A 6000-nucleotide genomic window follows, 5' to 3' on the forward strand; every position below is an offset into this window, starting at 1 on the left:
GCAGTAGCTGATTTTAATGGATAAAGTTTGACATACTTAGTAAATATATCAAGAAAAGCTACAATATATTTGCATCCTCCCTTTGATGATGGTAGAGGACCACAGACGTCGACCGAAATGATTGACAGCGGTTTAGTGGGTATAATAGGATGTAGGAAATCTTTCACACAAAAATTTCCTGGTTTGGCTAGCTGACCAATTTTACATTTCCTTAACTGTCTGTGCACTTTCCTGCGAATGTTTGGGAAGTAGCAATATGCTTGAATCTTCCGAGCACACTTTAATACTCCAAAATGTCCCCAAGTGATGTGCGTGTGCAAAATTAAGTCATTCTCATTTTCTCGGGAATACACACCTTCCAATTATCTGAATCAAGATGCCCTTTGAAAAATAAGACGTCGTCCTCAACTTTGTACAGTCTCTTCAGATCATCGTTTCCAGGCTTTGCTAAAGTTTCCTTTATTGAATGCCAACGAGGATCTTCATTCTGAAGTTTTCCCATGTTCTTACACATGTCAAGAAAATGTTTCCTATATATTCTATCAATCATTATAAGAACATTAAATTCGGACGGATTGTCCGTGATGTTGATAGTTGACAAATCTCCATCTGGCATTCTAGACAGTGCATCAGCGATGAAATTATCCTGTCCGCTTAGGTATTTAATTTCAAATTGAAACTCCTGGAGTGAGAGCGTCCATCTTGCTAATCTTGGATGTAATAATTTACATGTTTGCAAAAAACTTAACGCTTTGTGGTCACAGTATACTGTTGTCTTCGCTCCATATAAGTAATAGTAAAATTTCTTAAATGACCAGACTACGGCCAATGCTTCCCTTTCGGTAGTCGTATATGTTCTTTCACAAGCAGTTAAGAGTCGGCTAGCAAAGGCTATTGGACAGAAAGTTGATTTTCTGTCTATCATCTTTACTTGGAAGAGGCATGAACCTATTCCAATTTCCGAAGCATCTGCCATTAAACCGAATTCTTGGCTCATATCTGGATGATAAAACATTTGTGAATTGACTAAGGCATGTTTTATTGCTTCAAATGCATTCTGACATTGTTGTGTCCACACCCACGGAGTATTTTTGCGCAACAAGCTGTACAACGGTTCTGCATTAATAGAATGGTCGTGAATGAAACGCCTGAAGAAAAAGAGAACTCCGAGGAAGCCCTTTAACTGCCTTTTTGTTGTTGGAAGTGGAAAGTTTTTGATTGCCTTTAGTATCTCGGAGTCCGGTAAGATGCCTTTTCCATTTATAAGATGACCCAAAAATTTGATTTTATCTCGAGCAAAGTGGGACTTTTGCAGATTTGCGGTTATGCCTGCTTCCTTGAAACGTTCTAACACTCTTCTCAATAAATCAACGTGCTCCTCCCATGTGGTCGTAGCTATGAGCATGTCGTCCACAAACAAAGTTAAATTGCTTCGAAGTGCAGGTCCCAATGCATAATCTAGAGCATTTATAAAAACTCCTGAGCTCACGTTTAGCCCGAAAGGTAAAACCTTAAATTGATAGCTTCTACCTGCATGTACAAATGCGGTGTACTTTTTTGATGGTTCGTCTAGAGCCACCTGCCAAAATGAACTTCTCAAATCAATATTTGTTAAGTATTTCATCCCCTCGAACTTTTGAATTAGCTCATCGATATTTTCCGGATGAATTCGCACAGGTACGATAATCTTATTTATCTGCCGTGCGTCTAGCACGAGACGAACTTTTCCTCCCTTTTTCGAGACAACATGAAGCGGACTACAGTATGGACTCGTCGAAGGTTCAATCAGATCCCATTCAAGCATCTGGTGGATTTCCGCATCAACTGCCTTTCGTTGGGGCCACGGTACTGGATAAAAAATACGGCAGAAAACTTGGTGTGGTATCACATCTAAATGGCATGTGTATCCCTTGATTACACCAGGTCTTTCTTGAAAGACTTCATGATATTCCTGTAGAAGATCATATAATTGCTTTCTTTGGTGTTATTGCAAATATTCAGGTTCTTGTACCTTTTCATATACCATATCTTCAGGGTTTAAAACTGATTGCAAGTAATTAATTTGGAAATACCGTACAGGTTTGCTATGTATCCACTTTATTTGCAGCTTTCGTCCCTGACAATACTTTCCATGGGTACTATATTCCCTGAGAAGATTCACTTGATGTTTCTGATCCTTTATTGTAAAACTGGCACGGCCTAGAGAAAAATCGATATGCCAATTTCTCTCTCTAAATTCATCTATACCCAGGATACAGTCCTCAACCAATTTTTCTATTACAAGGAACGTGCAATTTATAGCTATATTTCCTATATCTAACTGGAGTTGAGTCTGCACTTTAACCTGAGAAGACTTATGACCAGTAGGACCTACAATTCTACAACATTGAACAGGAAAAATCGGTGGATTTGCGTTCTGAAGTATTCTTTGAAATAACTTCTCAGAAACGACATTTACTGTTGCTCCTGTATCTAAAGTAACTTGCACAGTAATGCCTTCAATTGCCGCCTGAATTTTCGCAACAGGTTCAGTGATATGTTCCTCTTGACAAGGCATCATATCCTGCTGAAGTTCTTCTATTAATACAGTAATTTGCCATCATTGTACCGAAAGAAATTGACGCTTGAATTTTCGCCCCTGAAAACTTCCTCGACTGCACCGTCGGGGCTTCTGACAGTCGAGTTTAGTTTGACGATTGTCCTTTATTAGTAGATGTCTGCTCCGTTACGCCAGTTATTATTGGTGGTTGATTTCTCCATTCATTTGCATTATCATTTGGTATCCAACCTGAAGTTTGTGGTTGGTTGTAATATTCTTGGGTTGGTTGCTGATATCGGCGTTTTTGCTGATAATTCCCTTCTTGATAGTATCCTTTCATCTTCTTATTATTCTTCCTCCATTTCCGTTTATATGTTTGTTCACATTGTTGGTCATGATTACACTGGTCGGGATTTTCGTTACCAAATTTCACGTTTTTCTGGAAATAATTCACCTGTGAGTTTGGTGAATTGTGTGCAAAAGGTTTGTTTCCATACTGTTTGTTGTTACTATTGTATTTGTTAGGTTGGTAACTTGGCTGGTTAATTCACCTGTGGGTTTGGTGAATTGTGTGCAAAAGGTTTGTTTCCATACTGTTTGTTGTTACTATTGTATTTGTTAGGTTGGTAACTTGGCTGGTTATAGCGCACACGTGATTCTTCGAACAGAATGTCTATTGAATCCAATGTGGCTAGAAAATCTTCCACATATTGTTCAGGCACATGTAGAAGTTTTTCCTTAACTTCAAGTGGAAGTTTGCCCTTTAATATTCGAATGATATCCTGCGTCGGGATTGGTTCATTCCAGTATTTACTTTTATTTATATACTTCTCGAAATACTTTCTTAAAGATCCATTTTTGAAAGAAAAAGGTTGTGGGTCAAAAACTTCCTTACGTAGTCTTTCTTGTACTCCCTTATTCCAGTATTTGTGCAAGAAAGCGCGTTCAAATTGGTCAAAATCTTGACACCAATCGGATGCTTCTGACGCCCACATCGATCCATCTCCATGTATGAATCCTGAAACGTACATAATTTTTTGTTGCTCAGTCCACATTCGCGGCAATATCCCTTTAAATTGCTTGATAAATACCACGGGATTGATCGACTTCCTTTCGGGAATAAATATCTGGAATTGACGATATTTAAGCATTTTTTCTTCATTCATGGTCACAGATATATTCTGGTGGCTACTTCGCGGCGAATGATAATCTCGATAATTTGTTTCTGGTTGATTACGTAAATATGCACCAATACATGGATATTGTTGCATGGATTCGGTTTCACTGGTTTCATCAGGAATAATGTCTGCCTTTGATGAACTGCAAGTAGTATGTGCCCCTCTAGTATTAACTAGACCTTAATGTAATGACCTTTTAATGTAATTTCTATCTTTGCTTCCCAAGCAGGAAATTCATCTCCTATATTCTCCTTAATCTCTTTAACTTCTGCCTTAAGTTGTTCTTGTGCAGCTTCGTTGTTAACTTGCACGTTAGAAACCGTTTCTTTCAAGGTTTTGTCAACATAATTTCGCACTGTCTCGGTTTGCTCTTTCGCCCAATCTTCAATGCCCTTAGAGAATGCGATCTTATGTTCATTGAAAAGTTTCTCTATGTGTTTCTCGCCTTCGAGACTGAGAGTGTCTATCCTCCGAGTAAGCTCAATGACAGCTTGCTCGTTATCGTGCTTAATTGTATTCACGTCTTGCGCAATAGTGTTCTGTACAAGAATAACTTCCTGCATTTGATGATTTAGTGTATCTTGACGACATAAGATGTCTTTGTATTTGTTTGTTAATTCCTGATACTGTTGTTCTTGTGTAACTATGAGTTGTGCCTGACTGGTAATCAAGTGACTCTGCTTTGTTTCTAAACACTGGAATTTTTCAGTAATCTTATCATTTATTTCTTTTAGTTTATTAGATTGCTCCTGAGCCAAATTAAATTGCGCACTCTCCAATACTTGGAATCTACGATTCATGTCGTTTGAAAACGTGGATTGTGCCGTTGCAAGATTAGATTGCGATGTTTCCAATGCCTTAATCCCTTGTGTTATGACAGTCAAACTTGACATCAGCTGGGATAACAAATCGGTATTCTCAGCAACTGGCGATTGCACTGGGCTTAATGAGGATTGTACCGACACAATTTTCGGTACAGTCATTTCGTTTTCGCACGCGTCTGTGTCAGAGACGAAATTCATGTTGTTTGTTGGTTGCTGCATATTTCTCTGGACTTCTTTCGACATATGAATGTCGGAACTAGCAACCGTTTGTGTCGACGGCGTGAGCGCATTAATCATTGCTGGTTGCTCAGCCGTAATCGACATATCGCTAACTACGGCGGTATTAAATTCTGTGGCACTAGTTGACGATGCATTCACACTATTTAATTCATTTTGTGGCACTGTGATGCGTGTTTGCTTATTGACTTTGAACATAGATCTAGTTATCACCATGTAAATGAGCAATTGACAGTTTCTCCTCTAAATAAGTCCTAGAAAAGTGACTATTGAACTTTTACACACGCAAAAAACGTTAATGTCCTAATACTGTCAATGTACACTTTACAATGTGACACAAACACAGTACATAGATAACACATAAAATATTGTCTTACTATATCTACTGAAATACAGGAATTCTAGTAAAAGTAATATAGCAACACTATTTATACTTAGAAAATTAATACACTCCTGGAAATGGAAAAAAGAACACATTGACACCGGTGTGTCAGACCCACCATACTTGCTCCGGACACTGCGAGAGGGCTGTACAAGCAATGATCACACGCACGGCACAGCGGACACACCAGGAACCGCGGTGTTGGCCGTCGAATGGCGCTAGCTGCGCAGCATTTGTGCACCGCCGCCGTCAGTGTCAGCTAGTTTGCCGTGGCATACGGAGCTCCATCGCAGTCTTTAACACTGGTAGCATGCCGCGACAGCGTGGACGTGAACCGTATGTGCAGTTGACGGACTTTGAGCGAGGGCGTATAGTGGGCATGCGGGAGGCCGGGTGGACGTACCGCCGAATTGCTCAACTCGTGGGGCGTGAGGTCTCCACAGTACATCGATGTTGTCGCCAGTGGTCGGCGGAAGGTGCACGTGCCCGTCGACCTGGGACCGGACCGCAGCGATGCACGGATGCACGCCAAGACCGTAGGATCCTACGCAGTGCCGTAGGGGACCGCACCGCCACTTCCCAGCAAATTAGGGACACTGTTGCTCCTGGGGTATCAGCGAGGACCATTCGCAACCGTCTCCATGAAGCTGGGCTACGGTCCCGCACACCGTTAGGCCGTCTTCCGCTCACGCCCCAACATCGTGCAGCCCGCCTCCAGTGGTGTCGCGACAGGCATGAATGGACGGACGAATGGAGACGTGTCGTCTTCAGCGATGAGAGTCGCTTCTGCCTTGGTGCCAATGATGGTCGTATGCGTGTTTGGCGCCGTGCAGGTGAGCG

Source organism: Schistocerca cancellata, chromosome 6 (assembly GCF_023864275.1).
Source record: "Schistocerca cancellata isolate TAMUIC-IGC-003103 chromosome 6, iqSchCanc2.1, whole genome shotgun sequence".
In the NCBI taxonomy this organism is placed as follows: domain Eukaryota; kingdom Metazoa; phylum Arthropoda; class Insecta; order Orthoptera; family Acrididae; genus Schistocerca; species Schistocerca cancellata.